This window comes from Oncorhynchus kisutch, linkage group LG4 (assembly GCF_002021735.2).
Source record: "Oncorhynchus kisutch isolate 150728-3 linkage group LG4, Okis_V2, whole genome shotgun sequence".
Classification (NCBI taxonomy): Eukaryota; Metazoa; Chordata; class Actinopteri; order Salmoniformes; family Salmonidae; genus Oncorhynchus; species Oncorhynchus kisutch.
The window spans coordinates 43,880,857-43,905,808 of record NC_034177.2 but is presented as its reverse complement, the minus strand read 5'-3'; the positions used below and the strand labels follow the sequence as shown (position 1 = coordinate 43,905,808).

General features: G+C 42.0%; 1 protein-coding gene across 1 annotated transcript in view; it reads left to right on the top strand.

Annotated features, from left to right (window-relative positions):
• Positions 1-1,250: 1,250 nt before the first annotated feature.
• ccnd2a (cyclin D2, a) overlaps positions 1,251-24,952 on the top strand; it is a 203,550-nt gene continuing 179,848 nt past the window's right edge. The window contains exon 1 of the mRNA XM_031823006.1: positions 1,251-1,352. The gene's annotated coding sequence lies outside the window, so the exon portion shown is untranslated. The remainder of the gene's footprint in view (positions 1,353-24,952) is intronic.

The window sequence follows — 24,952 nt, the reverse complement described above, 5'->3', positions numbered from 1 at the left end:
GCCAAAATATGACACCCAGCCGTGATTGAAGAGCACACGGTCATAATCGATGGTGGGCACAACACCTCTGATGTAAAATACAGTCTAAGCTACAACATACAATATATGAACATGAAAAAAGTGTTGTTTAAAAATATATATATATTTCAGAAAATTATACAAGTTTGACAACCCTGTTTGTAAGCTTTCAAATGATATCATACTCTACAATTGATCTTTTTTAGTGATGAAGTCATGGATGTGTCATGGTCAACATCGGGCACCTCTATCTCTTCAAATTAATTCCTATTGAACATACTTCTTTCTGAAATAAATATTAGTTTGATTACATTTTAGTAAAGGAATAAATAGAAACGTATTTTGACTTGTTGAAACAAAGTTTATGGGTAGATTTTCGGATTCCTTTGTCTGCAAGTTGAACGAGTGGATTACTCAAATCGATGGCGCCAACTAAACTGACTTTTTGGGATATTAAGAACGATTTTTATCTATCAAAACAACACTACATGTTATAGCTGGGACCCTTTGGATGACAAATCAGAGGAAGATTTTCAAAAAGTAAGTGAATATTTAATATTTTTATGTGAATGTATGAAACCTGTGCAGGTGGAAAAATATTTTGATGTGGGGCGCCGTCCTCAAACAATCGAATGGCATGTTTTTCTGTAATAGCTACTGTAAATCGGACATTGCAGTTAGATTAACAAGAATTTAAGCTTTCAGCTGATATAAGACACTTATATGTACTTTAATGTTTAAAATCCATCATATTTATCAATATTTATTTGAATTGCGCGCCCTCCCGTTTCACTGGAAGTTGTCCCGCTAGCCGGACACCGATCCTTAAGGAGTGTTAAACCTAGACTTGGACCACACATCTACTCCACTGAATAGCAGGCTAGTGATTGCTTTACAATGCTTGCAGTTAGCCACTGAATCCTTCCAAACCACTCATTGTTGAATTTGCGATTTCCAACTTGTTTTGTAATGTTTCTGTCCAATGGCCGATGAGCACCGATACGTTTTATCTATAGAATTCTAGCACCTTGGGTGTTGACATAGAGTTACAATAGAAGTGGACTTGGATTGGAACCGGTGTTATGGTCAGATGACATAGTCTAAATCCTTCAATCGTGGATAACGACCACCACCCTGCGGAGTTTTGATAAAACAGTTTATAGTCATCGGACAGACTGGAGTTTGGGGCGTCGCCTTTATGTTACTGGGACCAATCAGAGATCTGGCAGAAACTTTGTAAACAAGTCTTACACGTTGTGGGAAATATATTTGATTTGATCGTTTCAGTGAGCTGTATCGTTGGGAATCCCGCAGGACTGGAAGACTTCATTAAGGTAATGGAAAATGTGGTTATATTTTGTAACAAAATGTTTTGCTGCTCATCTTTTATGCTGTTGCATTGAGCTCGAGCGCAAGTGAAACGTTGGCAGACATCCGGTGAGATAGCATAGCTACCTTAATAGTTAAACACATCTCAGTTAACAGCCTACACAAATAATTTCCCTAATTTTCAACTGTAGCAACACAAACTTGAGTTTTGATTGGCAATTATAATTTTTTAATAATAACCAACTAAACTGTCGTGATAATCGCCAGCCCACTATTGCGCAATTGTCTGCTTCTCGCTACTATGTAACGTAACCGCTGTTAAATGACAGTGGCTGTAGCCTGTAGCTGTCGGATACAGCTCTGACACACACATTCATTGAAGCACCTCAGTCACGCCCCAATAGTCTTCCTTTTGTAACAATAGAAAAGTGAACTAACCATTAATCCTGCTCAGTTCAGTTTTAAATGCTTTTCGAAATTGAGAGATCGGGGGTTTGCTCCTGATGTGTTCCGATTGTGTGAACGAGCCTGCGTAGGCTAAATTATGAGTGGATACCAACTGTCTGGAATAGTTTACACATGATAAAATAATGAACAATTGGGACCTATAGGCTATTACATAGGCCAGTGGTTTTCAAACCTCTAGGACCCAAAACGATTCACAATTTCGTTGTAGCCCTGAGCTCACCTGATTCACCTATTCAAGGGCTTGATGATTAGGTGAACATTTTACAATCCCCTATGCTAGCTGTGGAATAATTAAAATACATGGAACGGCTGTGGGTCCCCAGAGGAGAGGTTTGAAAACCCCTACCATAATCTACTCCCTCTAGATCAGGGATTGTAAACTTTGATGGGGTTGGGGGACACAAACAATCTGAAATCATCATGAAGGGCGTCAGTTGCTCACATTTGTGTACCCACATCATATTAGAGCCAGAATACAGTGAGGCGTGTCTGTGATTCTAGATATTGATTTATGGTTGACCCTGAGTTTGCAAGAACAACTGTCCTCTTCAGAACCCATCGTTTTGCCCAGGGAGTGCCAAATGGAGGTTGGGTATATAGATGGTGTCATGGAGAATACATGTTTCTATATTACAATCAATCACCAAAATCATTCACATTAGAATGCATTTGTAATACTTGTTCAAGAGCACACACTAACGAATTCCCTTTATTCCCCTATGCATTTTCTTAAGACCATTCCCCTATGCAAATGGTCTTATTGACAATAATTGTTTTTTATTTGTTTATGAATAAATCACACTTTGCAGTGTGATCCAGTGACTTGTAAACAGAAAAGGTATTATCTGGAATATTTTGTGAATTTTCAAGAAGGAAATTACACATTTTCTCACTTTCATAAGTCACTGTCCTAAAGATATCAAACAGCTTTAGTAGAAACAGATTGACGTCACCATTTCCTGTCATATCTCAAATACAAAGAGACATCACCGCAGTGACACAAATAAGTAAACAAACATTACATGGTCTTGTTTTGTACATGTTGAACTTATGACAACTTGAAATGATACGTTATAGTCTAAAGACTATGGTAAAATACAAATTGTTTAATTTATTGACAGCAATAAGACAGACAGCTTTTTGAAAGAGTAGATTGTGAAGTGAAAATGTTTTTGTTTGTGTGGCAGTCACCACAGCTGTTCTAAGGAGTGGCTCATGTTTTTTCTCTGTCTTCTGGTAAATGCTATTGATGCGTATATGGTAGTGTTGAGAATTCCCCTATACAGTGCCTTCAGAAAGTATTCACACCCCTTGACTTTTTCCACATTTTGTGTTACTGCCTGCATTTAAAACGGATTAAATTGAGATTGTGTCACTGGCCTACACACACTACCCCATAATGTCAAAGTGGAATAATGTTTTAAGAAATGTTTACAAATTAATAAAAAATTAAAAGCTGAAATGTCTTGAGTCAATAAGTATTCAACCCCTTTGTTATGGCAAGCCTAAATAAATTCAGGAGTAAAACAAGTCACATAATAAATTGAATGGACTCACTCTGTGTGCCATAGTAGTGTTTAACATGATTTTTGAATGACTACCTCATCTCTGTACCCCACACATACAAATAATTAGAGCAGTACATTTCAAGCACAACAATGTTACGTTGATGAGGTAGTAGCTGGGAGCTTGCAATGTCATACTTGTGTGATTTGTTTGTGGTGGAACACGTGAAAATTGCTTGTACTTTCAACCTGTTGGAGAACCCTGATTTGGAGTTTAGTGGCTGTGATAGGATAAAACTGAGGATGGATTGCAGTTACAACAACATTGTAGTTACTCCATAATACTAACCTAAATGACAGAGTGAAAAGAAGGAAGCCTGCACATGATAAAAAAATATTCCAAAACATGCATCCTGTTTGCAACAAGGCACTAAAGTAAAGCTGCAAAAAAGTGGCAAAGAAATTAACCTTATGTCCTGAATATGTTATGTTTGGGGAAATCCAACACAACACATTAAATATGAAGAGTACCACTCTTCATATTTCCAAGAATGGTGGTGGCTGCATCATGTTATGGGTACATATGCTTGTCATCAGCAATGACTATAAAAAAAACTGCAATAGAGCTAAGCATAGGCAAAATCCTAGAGGAAAACATTGTTCAGTCTACATTCCAACAGACACTGGGAGTCAAATTCACCTTTCAGCAGGACAATAACCTAAAACACAAGGCCAAATATACACTAGAGTCGCTTACCAAGTGGCATAGTTACAGTTTTGACTTAAATTGGCTTGAAAATCTATGCAAGACTTGAAAATGGCTGTCTAGCAAAGATCAACAACCAACTTGACAGAGTTAGGATAATTTTTTTAAAGAATAATGTGCAAATATTGTACAATCCAGGTGTGCAAAGCTCTTAGAGACGTACTTAGAAAGACTCACAGCTGTAACCGCTACCAAAGGTGATTCTAACATTTATTGACTCATGGGGTAAAATACTTATGTAATCAAGGTACTTTTGGTCATGTAGTGTATGTGGACACCTGCTCGTCGAACATCTAATTCCAAAATCATGGGCATTAATTCGGAGTTGGTCCCCCCTTTGCTGCTATAACAGACTCAACTCTTCTGGGAAGGCTTTCCACTAGATGTTGGAACATTGCTGTGGGGACTTGCTTCCATTCAGCCACAAGAGCATTAGTGAGTAGGGAAGTAGCAACCCCACACATGAATGGTCTCAGGATGCTTGACTGTTGGCATGACACAGGACTGATGGTAGCGCTTACCTTGTCCTCTCCTGACAAGCTTTTTTTCCGGATGCCCCAAACAATTGGAAAGGGGATTCATCAGAGAAAATGACTTTACCCCAGTCCTCAGCAGTCCAATCCCTGTACCCTTTGCAGAATATCAGTCTGTTCCTGATGTTTTTCCTGGAGAGAAGTGGCTTCTTTGCTGCTCTTCTTGACACCAGGCCATCCTCCAAAAGTCTTTGCCTCATTGTGTGTGCAGATGTACTCACACCTGCCTGCTGCCATTCCTGAGTAAGTTCTGTGCTGGTGGTGCCCTGATCCCGCAGCTGAATCAACTTTAGGAGACGGCCCTGGCACTTGCTGGACTTTCTTGGGTGCCCTGAAGCCTTCTTCACAGCAATTGAACTTCTCCTTGAAGTTCTTGATGATGGTTGATTTAGGTGCAATCTTACTGGCAGCAATATCCTTGCCTGTGAATCCATTTTTGTGCAAAGCAATGATGACGGCATGTGTTTCCTTGCAGGTAACCATGGTTGACAGAGGAAGAACAATGATTCCAAGCACCACCCTCCTTTTGAAGCTTCCACTCTGTTATTTGAACTCAATCAGCATGACAGAGTGATCTCCAGCCTTGTCCTCGTCAACACTCACACCTGTGTTAACGAGAGAATCACTGACATGATGTCAGCTGGTCCTTTTGTGGCAGGGCAGAAATGCAGTGGAAATGTTTTTGGGGGATTCAGTTCATTTGCATGGCAAAGAGGGACTTTGCAATTAATTGCAATTCATCTGATCACTCTTCATAACATTCTGGAGTATATTCAAATTGCCATCATACAAACTGAGGCAGCAGACTTTGTGAAAATGAATATTTGTGTCATTCTCAAAACCTTTGGCCACGACAGTAGATTTATGGTTGACCTTGAGCTTGCAAGAACGACTGTCCCTTTCAGAACCAATTGTTTCGCCCAGGAATTGCCAAATGGAGGTTGGGTATATTCAGTTGAAGTCGGAAATTGACATACACTTGGAGTCATTAAAACTCGTTTTTCAACCACTTCACAAATTTATTGTTAACAAACTATCATTTTGGAAAGTCAATTAGGACATCTACTTTGTGCATGACACAAGTAGTTTTTCCAACAATTGTTTACAGACCGATTATTTCACTTATAATTGTCACGACTTCCGCCGAAGTTGACTCCCCTGCCTGTTCGGGCGGTGCTCGGCGGTCGTCGTCACCGTCCTACTAGCCGCCACCGATCCCTTTTTCGTTTGTCTGTTTGTTTTGTCTCATTAGTTTCACCTGTGTTTCTGTTGTTTGGTTTAATTAGCCTCCCTATATTTAGTAGGTAGACCCGCCCTTGTTTTGTGCGGGATTACCTTTATGTTACGTGTGTGCATTTTAGGTAATGGTGGATTTTCTTTTCTTTAACTTGGCACCCTGTGGTTTTTGGGTTGTCTCGTTGTGTGTCCAGCGCCCTGTATTTGTTGGGCTTATTATTTTGTTGTGCCTGAGTAAAGCACCTAACCTCAGTGGAACTCTCTCTGTGTCTGATTCCTGCACCCACCTAGTCCCTCGTGACAATAATTCACTGTATCACAATTCCAGAGGGTCAGAAGTTTACATACACTAAGTTGACTGTGCCATTAAACAGCTTGGAAAAATCCAGAAAATGATGTAATGGCTTTAGAAGCTTCTGATAGGCTAATTGACATAATTTGAGTCAATTGGAGGTGTACCTGTGGATGTATTTCAAGGCCTACCTTCAAACTCAGTGTCTCTTTGATGGACATCATCGGAAAATCAAAATAAATAAGCCAAGACCTCAGAAAAAAAATTGTAGACCTCCACAAGTCTGGTTCATCCTTGGGAGCAATTTCCAAATGCCTGAAGGTACCACGTTCATCTGCACAAACAATAGTATGCAAGTATAAACACCATGGGACCACGCAGCCGTCATACAGCTCAGGAACGGGACGCGTTCTGTCTGCTAGAGATGAACGTACTTTGGTGCAAAAAGTGCAAATCATTCCCAGAACAACAGCAAAGGACCTTGTGAAGATGATGGAGGAAAGAGGTACAAAAGTATCTATATCCACAGTAAAACGAGTCCTATATCGAAATAACCTGAAAGGCCGCTCAGCAAGGAAGAAGCCACTGCTCGAAAACCGCCATAAAAAGCCAGACTACAGTTTGCAACTGCATATGAGAACAAAGATCGTACTTTTTGGAGAAATGTTCTCTGGTCTGATGAAACAAACAGAACTGTTTGGCCATAATGACCATTGTTATGTTTGGAGGAAAAAGGGGGGGGCTTGCAAGCCGAAGAACACCATCCCAACTGTGAAGCACTGGGGTGGCAGCATCATGTTGTGGGGGTGCTTTGCTGCAGGAGGGACTGGTGCACGTCACAAAATAGATGGCATCATGAGGCTGGAAAATGAATATATGAATATATTGAAGAAACATCTCAAGACATCAGTTAAAGCTTGGTTGCAAATGAGTCTTCCAAATGGAGAATGACCAAAAGCATACTTCTAAAGGTGTGGCAAAATGGCTTAAGGACAACAAAGTCAATGTATTGGAGTGGCCATCACAAGGCCCTGACCTCAATCCTATAGAACGTTTGTGGGCAGAACTGAAAAAGTGTGTGCGAGCAAGGAGGCCTACAAACCTGACTCAGTTACACCAGCTCTGTCAGGAGGAATGGACCAAAATTCACCCAGCTTATTGTGGGAAGCTTGTGGAAGGCTTCCCAAAACAATTGACCCAAGTTAAACCATTTGAAGGAATTGCTACCAAATACTAATTGAGTGTATGTAAATGTCTGACCCACTGGGAATGTGATGAAAGAAATAAAAGCTGAAAGAAATAATTCTCTCTACTATTATTCTGACATTTCACATTCTCAAAATAAAGTGGTGATCCTAACTGACCTAAAACAGGGAATTTTTACTAGGATTAAATGTAAAGAATTGTGAAAAACTGAGTTTAAATGTTTTTGGCTAAGGTGTACATAAACTTCCGACTTCAACTGTAGCTGGTGTCAAGGAGAATACATGTTTCTATATTAAAATCACCAAAATAATTTCCATTAGAATGCATTGGTAGTATTTTTTCAAGAGCACACACTAACGAATTCCCTTTATTCCCATATGCATTTTCTCATTTGCACACTGCAATGTGCAAATGGTCTTATTGACAAGAATTGTTTGTATTTGTTTATGAATAAATCATACTTTGCAGTGACTTGAAAACAGAAAAGGTATTATCTGGAATATTTTGTGAATTTTCAAGAAGGAAATTACAAATTTTCACACTTTCATAAGTCACTGTCCTTCAGATATCAAACAGCTTTAGTAGAAACAGATTGACGTCACCATTTCCTGTCGTATCTCAAATACAAAGAAATATCACCGCAGTGACATGGAAATAAGTAAACAAACATTACATGGTCTTGTTACAACTTTAAATGATACATTATAGCCTAAAGCCTATGGTAAAATACAAATTGTTTCATTTATTGACGGCAATAAGAGACATCTTTTTGACAGAGTAGATTGTGAAGTGATCAGTGAAGTGAAAATGTTTGTTTGTGTGGCAGTCATCACAGCTGTTCTAAGGAGTGACTCATGTTTAATTCTCAGTATTCTGGTAAATGCTATTGATGCGTATATGGTAGTGTTGAGAATTCCCCTATACAGTGCCTTCAGAAAGTATTCACACCCCTTGACTTTTTCCACATTTTGTGTTACAGCTTGAATTTAAAATGGATTCAATTGAGATTTTGTGTCACTGGCCTACACACACTACCCCATAATGTCAAAGTGGAATAATGTTTTTTGAAATGTTTACAAATGAATAAAAAATGAAGAGGGGGATAATGCCAATGTTGCATTGATTAGATAGTAGCTGGGAGCTTGCGGTTTCATATTTGTGTGATTTGTTTATGACAGTTTGTGGTGGAACATGTGAAAAGAAATGTGGCAAAGAAATTAACTTCATGGCCTGAATACATTATGTATGAAGTAAATCCAACACAACACACAATATGAAGAGTACCACTCTTCGTATGGTGGTGGCTGCATCATGTTATGGGTACATATGCTTGTCATCAGCAATAACTAAAAAGTTTTTAAAAACGCTATAGAGCTAAGTATAGGCTAAATCCTAGAGGAAAACCTGGTTCAGTCTGCATTCCAACAGATATTGGGAGTCAAATTCACCATTTAGCAGGACAATAACCTAAAACACAAGGCCAAATATACACAAGTTGCTTACCAAGTGGCTTAGTTACAGTTTTGACTTAAATTGGCTTGAAAATCTATGCAAGACTTGAAAATGGCTGTCTAGCAAAGATCAACCACCAACTTGACAGAGCTAGGATAATTTTTTAAAAGAATAATGTGCAAATATTGTACAATCCAGGTGTGCAAAGCTCTTAGAGACTTACTTAGAAAGACTCACAGCTGTAACCGCTACCTAAGGTGATTCTAACATTTATTGACTCATGGGGTAAAATACTTATGTAATCAAGATACACTACATGACCAAAAGTATGTGGACTGCTCGTCGAACATCTAATTCCAAAATCATAGGGATTAATTCGGAGTTGGTCCCCCTTTTGCTGCCACAACAGCCTCAACTCTTCTGGGAAGGCTTTCCACTAGATGGTGAAACATTGATGGGAGGACTTGCTTCCATTCAGCCACAAGAGCATTAGTGAGGTCGGGCACTGATGTTGGGCGGTTAGGTCGGACACTGATGTTGGGCGGTTAGGTCGGACACTGATTTTGGGTGGTTAGGTCGGACACTGATGTTGGGCGATTAGGCCTGGCTTGCAGTCGACATTCCAATTCATCCCAAAGGTGTTCGATGGGGTGAAGGTCAGGGCTCTGTGCAGGCCAGTCAAGTTCTTCCACACCGATCTCGACAAACCATTTCTGTATGGGACCTCGCTTTGTGCATGGGGGCATTGTCATGCTGAGACAGGAAAGGGCCTTGCCCAAACTGTTGCCACAAAGTTGGAAGCACAGAATTGTTTAGAATGTCATTATATGCTGTAGAGGTACAATTTCCCTTCACTAGAATTAAGGGGCCTAGACCGAACCAAGAAAAACAGCCCCAGACCATTATCCCTCCTTCACAAAACTTTACAGTTGGTACTATGCATTGGGGCAGGTAGCGTTCTCCTGGCATCTGCAAAAACCCAGATTCATCTGTTGGACTGCCAGATGGTGAAGTGTGATTCATCACTGCAGAGAACGTGTTTCCACTGCTCCAGTCCAATTGCGGCAAACTTTATACCACTCCAGCCGACGCTTGGCATTGCGCATGGTTATATTAGGCTTGTGTGCGACGGCTCGGCCATGACAACCCATTTCATGAAGCTCCCGACGAACAGTTATTGTGCTGACATTGCTTCCAGAGGCAGTTTGGAAATCTGTAGTGAGTGTTGCAAATGAGGACAGACCATTTGTAGGCGCTTCAGCACTTGGCGGTCTCCTTCTGCGAGCCGTTGTTGCTCCTGCACAATTACAGCACTTACAGTTGACCTGGGCAGCTCTAGCAGGGCAGAAATTTGACTAACTGACTTGTTGGAAAGGTGGCATCCTATGACGGTGCCACGTTCAAAGTCACTGAGCTCTTCAGTAAGGCCATTCTACTGACAATGTTTGTCTATGGAGATCGCATGGCTGTGTGCTCGATTATATACACTTGTCAGCCACGGGTGTGGCTGAAATAGATGAATCCATAAATTTGAAAGGGTCAAATTTGTATGCTCAAATGGTTATGGTCAAATTGTACTTCAGTTGTTAGCGTGTAAACTTTTTTTTTCTCCTGACCACATGACTTGACATAGCGCAGCGGTAATCCGTCTGGTAATTAGCAGGTTATCTGTGTTACGAATGTCCATGTAAACTTGCAAGATCAGGTGGCTTGCGAGGCTAGACCTGACCGGGAAAATCTCCCATATGGGCAATTTCACAGTAATGGAATTACGCTTTGACTCAGATTTTTCACTTTAATATGAAATATCCTTCTTTTGCATATGTGGATATTATTTTACACACAGGCTATTATTGTAATGAGCTCCGCCCCAAACAAGACCACATTTGGTTGGTCCGGACCAGAATAAATCTGAAACAATCATTGACGTCTGTTTCACAAGTTTTTTTGTGTGCACGCTGACACGGTCGCCAGGTGTACGGTGTTTCCTCTTTCCTCCGGTGCAGCTGGCTTCCGGGTTGGATGGGCAATGTGTCAAGAAGCAGTATGGCCTGGTTGAATTGTGTTTCGGAGGATGCATGGCTCTTGACCTTCGCCTCTCCCAAGTCCGTACGGGAGTTGCAGCGATGAGACAAGACTGTAACTACTACCAATTGGATACCGTGAAATTGGGGTGAAAAAATAAATAAATAAATAAAGTATGTACAATGTATGCATCCAGACTATTTTTAGGGGGTACATTAGGAGAGGAGTCAGAGCTAAAAAGTACTAAAAAGGCATAGCGCCTCAAGTAGATGTACTTTGTTTTTGTGTGTTTTTTGTTGTTAAATACAATAACTATGTATTTAAACGATGATCCTCCCATTTTATGGAATGCCCACAGCCCTCATATGTCATGTCTGTTCAATTGTTTTTCTTGCTTCTTCAATGATAGACGGAACAGATAAGGTTAAGTTAACAAAAGACCAACAAAAAACGTATCACAAGGAATGTCCACGGGCTCCATTATGAATAATAAAGAAAGCAGGTGGTACTCAAACACCTAAAGATAAAAAAAGAGACATTTTACATTTAAAGAGGAGCCGAGTTATAGAGACCTACAGTGCCTTGCGAAAGTATTCGGCCCCCTTGAACTTTGCGACCTTTTGCCACATTTCAGGCTTCAAACATAAAGATATAAAACGGTATTTTTTTGTAAAGAATCAACAACAAGTGGGACACAATCATGAAGTGGAACGACATTTATTGGATATTTCTAACTTTTTTTACAAATCAAAAACTTAAAAATTGGGCGTGCAAAATTATTCAGCCCCCTTAAGTTAATACTTTGTAGCGCCAACTTTTGCTGCGATTACAGCTGTAAGTCGCTTGGGGTATGTCTCTATCAGTTTTGCACATCGAGAGACTGACATTTTTTCCCATTCCTCCTTGCAAAACAGCTCGAGCTAAGTGAGGTTGGATGGAGAGCATTTGTGAACAGCAGTTTTCAGTTCTTTCCACAGATTCTCGATTGGATTCAGGTCTGGACTTTGACTTGGCCATTCTAACACCTGGATATGTTTATTTTTGAACCATTCCATTGTAGATTTTGCTTTATGTTTTGGATCATTGTCTTGTTGGAAGACAAATCTCCGTCCCAGTCTCCGGTCTTTTGCAGACTCCATCAGGTTTTCTTCCAGAATGGTCCTGTATTTGGCTCCATCCATCTTCCCATCAATTTTAACCATCTTCCCTGTCCCTGCTGAAGAAAAGCAGGCTCAAAGCATGATGCTGCCACCACCATGTTTGACAGTGGGGATGGCGTGTTCAGGGTGATGAGCTGTGTTTCTTTTATGCCAAACATAACGTTTTGCATTGTTGCCAAAAAGTTCAATTTTGGTTTCATCTGACCAGAGCACCTTCTTCCACATGTTTGGTGTGTCTCCCAGGTGGCTTGTGGCAAACTTTAAATGACACTTTTTATGGATATCTTTAAGAAATGTCTTTCTTCTTGCCACTCTTCCATAAAGGCCAGATTTGTGCAATATACAACTGATTGTTGTCCTATGGACAGAGTCTCCCACCTCAGCTGTAGATCTCTGCAGTTCATCCAGAGTGATCATGGGCCTCTTGGCTGCATCTCTGATCAGTCTTCTCCTTGTATGAGCTGAAAGTTTAGAGGGACTGCCAGGTCTTGGTAGATTTGCAGTGGTCTGATACTCCTTCCATTTCAATATTATCGCTTGCACAGTGCTCCTTGGGATTTTTAATGCTTGGGAAATCTTTTTGTATCCAAATCCGGCTTTAAACTTCTTCACAACAGTATCTCGGACCTGCCTGGTGTGTTCCTTGTTCTTCATGATGCTCTCTGCGCTTTTAACGGACCTCTGAGACTATCACAGTGCAGGTGCATTTATACGGAGACTTGATTACACACAGGTGGATTGTATTTATCATCATTAGTCATTTAATGAAAACATTGGATCATTCAGAGATCCTCACTGAACTTCTGGAGAGAGTTTGCTGCACTGAAAGTAAAGGGGCTGAATAATTTTGCACGCCCAATTTTTCAGTTTTTGATTTGTTAAAAAAGTTTGAAATATCCAATAAATGTCGTTCCACTTCATTATTGTGTCCCACTTGTTGTTGATTCTTCACAAAAAAATACAGATTTATATCTTTATGTTTGAAGCCTGAAATGTGGCAAAAGGTCGCAAAGTTCAAGGGGGCCGAATACTTTCGCAAGGCACTGTATGCTGCCACATACTGTAGTAACAGCAGAGGTGTAGCCATCTTGATAAATAAGAATACACAATTTCCCCTTATATCCAAGCATATGGACCAAGAATGACATTTTCTAATTTTGAGTTTTTATTTATGAACATTTGAACATCTTGGCCATGTTCTGTTATAATCTCCACCCGGCACAGCCAGAAGAGGACTGGCCACCCCTCATAGCCTGGTTCCTCTCTAGATTTCTTCCTAGGTTTTGGCCTTTCTAGGGAGTGTTTCCTAACCACCATGCTTCTACACCTGCATTGCTTGCTGTTTGGGGTTTTAGGCTGGGCTTCTGTACAGCACTTTGATATATCAGCTGATGTACAAAGGGCTATATAAATACATTTGATTTGATTTAGATAGCATTCAATATATTATTTTAGCAGGTGACCTAAATCACACGTTTGATAAGATTGACAGACATAGTAATAGAAATGGCAAATTTAGGGAGCCTCCAAAGAGGCTGAAAATGTTCAACATTACAAATAATTTATAGGATACCTGGAAATTACTATTCCCACCGACAAAAGACTATTCCTTTTTTCTAAAAGTAAGAAAAGCTATTCAAGAATTGGCTCAAATTCATGATATACTGTAGTGATACCGGATCAGGCTTAATTACAATATATAACAATAAATAATAATAGAACAATAGAATTTGGAGAATGAACAGAGCGCATCTTCTGGACCCGAATTCGATTAAATATGTAAATAAAAAAAAAAACGTTTACCATTACAAATGTAGACAGAGGAAAGCTGGCCCCTTATACAATGTGTGATCTCTTTAAAGTGTACATTAGGGGAATGATAATCATACTCTGCAAAAGTTAAATCTGATTTAGAAATCAAAAGTAAGAAAAATGATTCAATATCTTAGAAAAAGGTAAAGAAAATAACATTTCTGAACTTAAGCAGGAATATGATCTTTTACTTCCGAAAAGAGCCAACAACTACAGGTGAAACTCAAATGAAGCATTCTACTTAATTACAAATAATGACAATTTTTTACTTTTCTATTAACATTTATATAAATCAAAATGAAAAACAGTGGGACGGATCCTATAGCCTTCTTAGAGTCAACAACTCTGATGCAACTAAACGCAGCAAAAAAACATCCTTTCACTGTCAACTGCGTTTATTTTCAGCAAGCTTAACATGTGTAAATATTTGTATGAACATAAGGTTCAACAACTCAGACATAAACTGAACAAGTTCCACAGACATGTGACAAACAAAAATGGAATAATGTGTCCCTGAACAAAGGGAGGGGGTCAAAATCAATACTAACAGTCAGTATCTGGTGTGGCCACCAGCTGCATTAAGTATTGCAGTGCATCTCCTCATGGACTGTACCAGATTTGCCAGTTTTTGCTGTGAGATGTTACCCCACTCTTCCACCAAGGCACCTGAAAGTTCCCGGACATATCTGGGGGGAATGGCCCTAGCCCTCACCCTCCGATCCAACAGGTCCCAGCCGTGCTCAATGGGATTGCGATCCGGGCCCTTCGCTGGCCATGGCAGAACACTGACATTCCTGTATTGCAGGAAATCATGCACAGAACGAGCAGTATGGCTTGTAGCGTTGTCATGCTGGAAGGTCATGTCAGGATGAGCCTGCAGGAAGGGTACCACATAAGGGAGGAGGTTGTCTTCCCTGTTACACACAGAGTTGAGATTGCCCGCAATGACAACAAGCTCAGTCCAAGGATGCTGTGACACACCGCCCCAGACCATGACGGACCCTCCACCTCCAAATCGATCCCGCTCCAGAGTACAGGCCTCGGTGTAATGCTCATTCCTTCAACGATAAACGCGAATCTGACCATCACCCCTGGTGAGACAAAACCGCGACTCGTCAGTGAAGAGCACTTTTTGCCAGTCCTGTCTGGTCCAGTGACGGTGGGTTTGTGCCCACGTTGTTGCCGGCGATGTCTGGTGAGGACCTGCCTTACAACAGGCCTACAAGCCCTCAGTCCAGCCTCTCTCAGCCTATTGCGGACAGTCTGAGCACTGATGGAGGGATTGTGCATTCCTGGTGTAACTCAGGCAGTTGTTGCCATCTTGTACCTGTCCCGCAGGTGTGATGTTCGGATGTACCGGTCCTGTACCGTGTTGTTACACGTGGTCTGCCACTGCGAGGACGATCAGCTGTCCGTCCTGTCTCCCTGTAGCTCTGTCTTAGGCGTCTCACAGTACAGACATTGCAATTTATTGCCCTGGCCAGGAAAGAACAAACAAGATTTTGGTTTACTTGTCGCGATGTGATACCATGGACATATAAAATACGCTGCATGATTTATGAATGTCAAAGAGAGATTGACTTTTATAAAGTAGTCAGCACTTGCTGTTCCGTCTTCAGTCAAAGCACAGTAAATAGCCTTATGCGCCCGACTGTGGCTGTATAGGCCTATGAAACACGCAAAATAAATGACTGTGCTACAAAACAACACTTAAGTGGTTTTCAACTCATCATTACCACTTACATTACATGGGTTGTGTAAATCACAATCAGGAGACGACGAAGAAGCATCAAACTCTCCCTCCGTGAAAAGAAATTAGACTACAACTCACCAGAGGGTACAAAAATAACACAGGTACAGAGAGGTGGGACAGACCAGCAGTTTCCCTGTCATCGCTCGCTTTGTGACTGACAGGCGCCTGTCCTATCAATAGATTACTAGAAGATGCCTATGGAGATATTGCAACCTGTACAACGAGGAAAGCTGTACATACTTTTCTGACCATCGCATTGAAACTTTTAACTTAAAACAAGCCTAGGTATTTTCTGACGTGGAAAAGTAGCCAGCGTACAACGAGTCTGTTATCAGCTATTTCGTCAACAGTCGCTGCTTATGGAAAACACTGCTCCTATAAACTTCACGTTGTCTCTCATAGGTTCTTTTACATGGAAATGCCCATATGATGAGTGATTATATGTAATTTCATAGAAAAGGAAACACTGACATCTATAGGGCGCTGAACTCCCAAAACAACTGTAAAATACATGAATACAGGACAGACAATTTAGATTACCTGGGCTCGGTTCCCAAAAGCATCGTGACACTGAGATCTTCTTAATTCTATTGAAACTAAATGGATGAAAGATTATTTTAGTGCTACGATGCTTTTGGGCCATGTTCAATATCTTGACATAACTCAATTATGATTTATGATTGAAGAAAAAAATCATTCAATATATATCTTTCTGTAAGGTAAATAGTACAGAAATGCTTTAATGATGTTTAATGTCCATGGACAATTGGAGGGTAGGTGATTTAAAAAAATGTATTGGTAATGCAGGTGACACAGCAGACAGTATCAATGGGATGTTTCACTTATCTTGCCTCAGCTTTTTTTTGTTGCCTTCTTTAAAGGACATTAAATCAACTGTATTCAGTTAAGGCCTTTTTTCTGCCAGCCATGCATTGGCCTACTCATAACCACTGGGGGGCAGTAAAGTTCTACCATTACCCAACATAATGCAGTCTAAGTAAGTTGCTGGCTGTGAAAACATATAAACAACATCAAGCATGTTTGTCACCTTTGCAACTTTATAAATGTATATTATCAGGCAGTTTGATCGGCGCTGATACAGCAAAAGTAATGTGACTTCAATGTCAATGCTACCCTCTTTCTACATTGTTTTCAAATTGCGAAGAAGTGTTGTGAGGACCTTTTGAGTACCATTTTACCCATAATGCGTTATAATTGCCGGTCAGTCGTTTGTCGCCTCTTTACTATTTTCAACCATGCGACATGTTGAAGTCTATTGACAGTGTGCCTCCAGGAACATGCGGCGTGTGTTGTGTTGGGATGTGTCTGTGTAGTCGACGAGCGAGAAGGTAATAAGCCACAATTGAGGGCTCAGTTGTTCCAGGCCTGTTGACCTCCTTTGAAGTTGAACCTACGTGGCCTACTAAAGTCTCCTTGACCTGCCGGATGACCCCCGTCTGGAAGCTTACACTGGAAGGAAAACCAATATAGTGTGCCTGTGGATTACCTGGGAATGTGGGAGGACTGATCCTGTAGGTGGTTGTGTGGGTAGTGCTGATAAAGCAGAGAGATGGTCAGCACTCAGCACAGAGCTCCATTCACATCTTGACATTTCATGCGAAGGATAGGATATACAGTAGGCTACTGCTTTTGACTTTCAGTGCGAAAACCATACTGTGAGAAGAACTGTGCTATATTGTTGTGTTGTTATTCTTCATTATTTGCTCCTAATCCCCCTGTGCAACTCACTGGCCCGCTTTGCTTCCTGGCTGAAACAACCCTATAGTGTGAAACTCAGGTCTGCAGCACGACGATGTACACATTCCCGGTAAAAAAAAAGGCCCAACAAAATACTGCTCAAGGCTTGAAATTAGTCCACAATGTCTACATAAACAGGCGCTGGAGCCGGCGGGAGCTCGTCTGAGCTGAACCAGCTCATTGAAAGGGCTCCTCCGCCAGTCTGGATAAGCAGAGCAGAGAACTCTGATTGTTTCTCCCCCATAATCCCACATACTGGCCCTCTGTGAGTGTGTATGTATGTGTGTGCGTGCGTGCCTCTGTGTTAACCCTTTCTGACAGACCAATCATCTTCCTGCATTGAGGGGATCAGTAACCTTCCTGTGGGTAATTGGCCTTTCCTTTTTGTCTTGACACGGCAAGATTAAAATCTTAATTAGGGAAGGCATTTGGGCAGACTGGGAACCTGTGGACAGTGATGGATTCCTGACCCAGGAGAACTCTCTCGCCCTCTTCCTGCTGCCCCCAGCCTGTCTGCTCCCTGGCAGCCTTGCACCGTGCTTGGACACAGGCAACACTTCAGTTTTACTGTACCTCTCTTGAACAAGCAGTAAATCTTGACATCACCTCTGCTTTTCTGCGGTGAAAAAGAATATGAAATGCCCTTGATGTTGGGTTTGCAATAAAAGGTGACCATTGAGTAGCTGGGGTTTGGTGAGGTAGCTTAGTCTAGCTTGGGTCCTAAAAGGACCCATGAGCACCAACATATGAAGCTCACAGGGGCATGTCAAATTGGGTGCCAAATTAAAGCTAAAAGTCTATATTTTGGGGAAAGGAAGGCACAAATATACATTTTTCAACCATTTTCCATCCCAAAAATTAGGAGTAAGCAAAGGCTTTGATTTCTGACCAAACAGGTGTAAAGGGGTCTTAGACAACGTCTTCCAGAAACAGTCTTAAAACATGAAAACACAACGTTGAAATCAATACCCCTGCCAGCTAATATCGACACTTTTAGATTTAGTTTTGGAGAAATGATTTGCATTCTGTAAGTTTAAGAAACACTGCCCTGTAATTCCGTTATCAAAACCCCACATATCTTGGTAAGATATTTTCTCATTTCTCTCCCTTAGAAGGATGGAGGATAATGAAAGTTCACAGAAGTAACAAGTAAAGGGAGACCTACCAATTTAGTTATAGTGTTTTTACTGATATAAAGTTTTTTCAATGAATGATTAAGTGATTAAAACTCGTAATTCTGCTACCAAATCGGTAACGATCATGCTGAATAATCAGTAACGGAATTACTGCAATTGAATTGGCTACAATGAGAAATCATAGTAGTCACAAACCACAGTTTGGTCACCTGCTACTGTCCACCCTTCCACTGACATACTGTTATGTTCAGCTCATAACTGTTTTTCCTCTTTCTGTCGTCTGGTGGTCAAAGCAAGACTGTGAAAACATTCTGGACAACCCTTCACTCTCTCTCCCGCCTCTCTCTCTCTCTCTTTCTCTGCTGCTCTCTCTTCTCTCTCTCTAGTTAATGTCACCTCTCCCAGCTCTGACTGGCACCTACCGTGACACCTACCCTCTTTACGTTTACTGTAACCAGCATCCTCACCCACTGAGCCCCGACCGACACCAGACGTCCATGGACGTAGAACGCCATGGTCGTTACGCCATGAACGGACTAAACCGTAACCAATCATAGAATTTTACAGTTTTAAAGCTAGTTTCCTGCAATTCTACACATTTGGCCATGGCTTATGCCGTGTTATTATGCCATCTGAGAAACCCAAACATTATAACAAAATCAATGGGGGCCCCATGCCATGACATATTTTTAAATAGTAGATTCTCCCTGACTGTCTAGTTATTATTTTGGTGATGGTTAGTTCTCAAAGATGATCTTATATAAAAATACAGTACCAGTCAAAAGTGTGGATACACCTACTCATTCTAGTTTTTTTTTAAATGTAGTAGAATTAAATGTTGTAGAATAATAAGGAAGACATCAAAACTATGAAATAACACATTTGAAATCATGTAGTAACCAAAAAGGTGTTGTATATTTGAGATTCTTAAAATTAGCCAGCCTTTGCCTTGATGACAGCTTTGCACACTCTTGGCATTCTCTCAACCTGCTTCATGAGGTAGTCACCTGGAATGCATTTCAATTAACTGGTGTGCCTTGTTAAAGGTTATTTTGTGGAATTTCTTTCCTAAATGTGTTTGAACCAATCAGTTGTGTTGTGACAAGATAGGGGTGGTATACAGAACATAGCACTATTTGGTAAAAATATTTATGGAACATTTATTCCGATAATTTCAAAATGAATAATTTAATTGCTAAAGTTCTAAGAAAACAATATAATGACAAAATAAATATGAAGGCTATAGCGACCTATAGGTAGCTAAATTGTGGTTTCTTCCCTGTCTTTATCTTTGGCTGTGGAGCAAATGATGAATCAAATCCAATTTTATTACAGGTGTAGACTTTACCGTGAAATCCTTATTTACGAGCCCTCTCCCGACAATGCAGAGTTAAAAAGTAAGAAAAGATTATTAAAAAAAAGGAAATGGTAACATAATAATGTAACAATAACGAGGCTTTATACAAGGACTACCAGTACCGAGTCGATGTGCAGGGGTACGAGGTAGTTGAGGTAATACAGTATGTACATGTAGGTAGGGGTAACAGTGACTAGGCAATCAGGATATATAATAAACAGAGTAGCAGCAGCGTATGTGAAGAGTGTGAAAGTATGTGTGTGGTGTCAATATGCGTGTGTATGTGAGCGTGTGTAGTGTGTGTTAGTGGGATTAGTGTGTGGGTAGAGTCCAGTGAGTGTGAATAGATCCAACGTAAGGATGTCAGTGCAAAGAAATGATAAATAAATGAGGTCAATGCAAATAGTCTGGGTGGCCATTTGATTAAGTGTTCAGCAGTCTTATGGCTTGGAGGTAGAAGCTGTTCAGGAGCCTTTTTGGTCCCAGACTTGGCGGCCTGGTACCGCTTGTAGCAGAGAGAACAAAATACGTACATTATTAGTGGGTCTTATGGTTGTGGAAGGCTTATATTTACCCTAGGTATAATTTTACAAGCCCTGAATTCATTAGATTATTGCCTGACTGTTTGACATGCAATGTATTGACTTTTAAATATATTTATATATCCAGATTTTTTTTAAAGTTATGGGCAATTCACAATATATATATATATATATATATACACTGCTCAAAAAATAAAGGGAACACTAAAATAACACATCCTAGATCTGAATGAATGAAATATTCTTAGGCGGAGGTAGCAGTCCTGCTGCTGGGTTGTTGGCCTCCTCCACGTCTCCTGATGTCCTGGCCTGTCTCCTGGTAGCGCCTCCATGCTCTGGACACTACCCTGACAGACACAGCAAAACCTCTTGCCACAGCTCGCATTGATGTGCCATCCTGGATGAGCTGCACTACCTGAGCCACTTGTGTGGGTTGTAGACTCCGTCTCATGCTACCACTAGAGTGAAAGCACCGCCAGCATTCAAAAGTGACCAAAACATCAGCCAGGAAGCATAGGAACTGAGAAGTGTTCTGTGGTCACCACCTGCAGGACCGCTCCTTTATTGGGGGTGTCTTGCTAATTGCCTATAATTTCCACCTGTTGTCTATTCCATTTGCACAACAGCATGTGAAATGTATTGTCAATCAGTGTTGCTTCCTAAGTGGACAGTTTGATTTCACAGAAGTGTGATTGACTTGGAGTTACATTGTGTTGTTTAAGTGTTCCCTTTATTTTTTTGAGCAGTGTATATATATATATATATTGTGAATTGCCCATAACTTTGAAAAAATCCAGATAATATTTTTTGTCCATATGGCCCAGCACTACGGGTGTATGGCAGAGAGGGTCAGAAGTACGCCTTCAAAGAATAGTCATTTTAATACTAACTTTGAATGTTGCAGCGGGATTTCATTTTAGGTCAGTAAGGCTCCTAGATCTATCACCACCAAGTGTACACTGCTTACATCAAATCCAACTTTATTTGTCACATGTTCCGAATGCAACAAGTGTAGACCTTACCGTGAAATGCTTCCTTACAGTACATCCGCATGGTAATACACTGAGCTGGAAGTGTGTGTTTACGATTATCTGGCTTATGCACTAATATGTTCACATAGTTTCTCCTTTGATTAAAAAGCTATGATGCGGTTACAGATGTATGTTAACTGGACATAGAAAGAACACTAGAACAGATGATGCTGACTTTCCGGTGTAACTACAGCATGTTTTCTGCAGAACTGTACTCTTAAATGACCTAATCCTCCAAATGAGCTGAGTAAACGGTCCAGTTTATCTGCCAGGTTCCCCACATGGCCATTGCCTACTGCACAACATACCAACCTCCTGTAAACACATGAGGAAACCTGCTGGACCCTTCGGGGTGACGTCGCCCCCCCCCAATACGTAGCTGGGCCAGGTGTTTCAGTCACTTCTCTGACCACACTTCCGCTGAGGTGGGATAGGGGTCAGACCCCCTGAGGGGGGTGTGGGGATGCAGAGTCGTCCGTGGTGTAAAGGCCAGGGGTACCCATCTAGTCCTAGAAATCCCCCTCAGCAGCACCCACAGCAGACGAACAACTATGGCCTTTGTTGGCCGCCCAGTGCATCTCACACACAGTTAATATAGACTTTTCCCACTGCCTCTGCCAAGAGTCTAAAGTCATTTAATGAAGTGGCGCTGAGTTTGGAAGGAGCCAGTGTGCTCGCGCTGACAGAATGGAAAATGTCTGTGCTATGCAGTAAGAAGCAGGAGGAGTGTGACCTGATACCCAGTCACCTCCACACTGCCGAGCACAAGAAACGCATTCATCCCAAAGAGCCTCTGCTCCCCAGCCACCTACAGCTCACGGCCTGTACTGGATGGAGCTGCAGCGATATGCACAGGCACACTCGCGCACACATGTAGGCGTGTACACCACACACACACACACACACACACACACACACACACACACACACACACACACACACACACACACACACACACACACACACACACACACAGACCTGAGGCTAGGTGGTTATCCCATACTGTACTGTGGAATGCTCTCAGGGACACAGTGACTGGCACAGTAAGCCCTCCATCAGAGCTGAAGATTGGCTCTAAACCTGGGCCCACAACCTGAACACTGAAGAATATAACTGAACGGCTTCACTTTAAATGATGGTGAAGTTTCAAAGAATGCCTCAAGTTTAGATTTTTTTGGGGGGCTTTGTTGACAGTTGTCAACAAGTTGTCAAGTTATGTTTCTTTTCAGTCATGGTATAGGCAAATATTGTAAATGGCTTCCGTGATTCGGTCTTCTTATCACTCTCTTTGTTTAGGTTGTTTATCTGTGCACAGCTTTACCTTTCATGTCCATTTTCATGGCTGTCTATTTATCCATTTCTCCTTTTGAACTGACTATCTGTGTGTATGTATTTAGTCTGTCCTTTTCAAGCCTCTATCCATTCATCTGTCCGTGTGCAGATTGCAGTCTGTCTTGCTGTCCTATTGTGCAGCTGTCAGTTATTTCAAACATTCAAGTGTCATTTGCCTCCAATTTCATCCCTTTCTTTTCCTCCTCTTTCTATTGGTGCGCCGGCGTACAGTGCTCTTCTTCATCTCATTGAGGGTGTATCAGCAGGCGGATTCATTATTCTCTTCTCCACAAGCACGTTTTTTTTCTTCTTCCATGGCAGCCGTAAGCTCCTTTTTAAATCCACGCACAATGCGTTTTTGTCCATCGTCCTCCTTTTCAGTGGAGAGCGCGGGAGCCGGGTGTCCCCCTCTCTCTCTCTCTCTCTCTCTCTCTCTCTCTCTCTCTCTCTCCTCTCTCTGTGTGAGGAGAGGCGGCCCCTGGAGCACAGTGGCTCTGTGGGGCCGTTTGTCTGGGCCTAATGAAGCATGCCCATGATAATAGAATGAAACGTAATAATTCATGGCGTCCTCAGCAAGAAGCACGTGGCCAGCGGTTCGCCTCGCGCCCAGCAGCTCCAGATAGCCTGCACAACAATGCACCGTCCCGGCCCACTCACCCAGCTCCAGATAGCCATCACAACAATGCACCGTCCCGACCCACTCACCCAGCTCCAGATAGCCTGCACAACAATGCACCGTCCCGGCCCACTCACCCAGCTCCAGATAGCCTCCACAACAATGCACCGTCCCGGCCCACTCACCCAGCTCCAGATAGCCTCCACAACAATGCACCGTCCCGGCCCACTCACCCAGTTCCAGATAGCCTGCACAACAATGCACTGTCCCGGCCCACTCACCCAGCTCCAGATAGCCTCCACAACAATGCACCGTCCCGGCCCACTCACCCAGCTCCAGATAGCCTCCACAACAATGCACTGTCCCGGCCCACTCACCCAGCTCCAGATAGCCTCCACAACAATGCACCGTCCCGGCCCACTCACCCAGCTCCAGATAGCCTCCACAACAATGCACCGTCCCGGCCCACTCACCCAGCTCCAGATAGCCTCCACAACAATGCACTGTCCCGGCCCACTCACCCAGCTCCAGATAGCCTCCACAACAATGCATCGTCCCGGGCCCACTCACCCAGCTCCGCTCCAAAACACTTTTTTTTGTTGTTGTCCCGTCCTTCCCCATTCTCCCCCTTCGGGGCTATTCAGAGTGAATTTATCGTGGCTAGTTGCCAATGCTCCCTGTATCATCTGAAAGGGATACAAGGCGAACAGCACTTACCGATTGTCTGCTTGGCATTCCTTCATACTCCCTTTTAGAATACCTTTCAGCTTCTTTAAAGGGAATAGTTTCAGCTAGAGATGTTACCTACCAAATGTGGATGTCTTTTAGGACTGATACACATGTGATAATTCCTTCAGTACATTCCATGCCTGTTTTCTCGTGATGATTAAATGATTGGTCATGCCTGACAAATAAATCAGACTAAGTCAGTGGGGAGTGACCAGTCGCACTGCAGCCCATCCATGCCCTTCACTTTGACTGAGATCCTGAACAAACACAAGCACAGAGCATGAATTAGTGATACTGTACGTGTCCACTCCAGCCTGGGAGTCTGATACATTAGTTTTATTAAAGGAGTCACAGAGAGCATATGAAATGCCCTCTCTGTGCCCACTGGCTCCCTGAGAGGGAGAGAAGTATGCTGGGTTGGTTGGTGATAGAAACACGTTCCCACTATGAGTGTGATATGCTCCTAATTTTAATGCCTGGTTCTTTGAAGAGCTCTGGTCTGAATTCGGTTCTTGTATTACACATGATGTGGTGTGGATGCTGGTAGTTTAGGATGGGAGGCAGCGTGGATGGGGTGAGCGAACAGAGCCTTGATTGATCCCATAGACCTCAGAGCTTCCGTGTAAGGGTCAGTGCGTGTCACGTGGTGTGTGCATGTACGAGACACTGTGGTCGGCATGGTACAATGTGTAATGGAAAAGACTAACTCCATCACTCATCATCCTCCCCAGAGTCTTTCTACCTCTCAGATGTCTGCTTTGATGGTGGCTGCATGGCAACCCGCACGATTAGACAAAATCATTATGCTAATGAATATGTGCGTGTTCCCGGAAGGTGTCACCGTGGAGACCAGGGGTCTGTTGGGCGAGCCCCGGTGTCTGGTCGTCTGTCTGGGG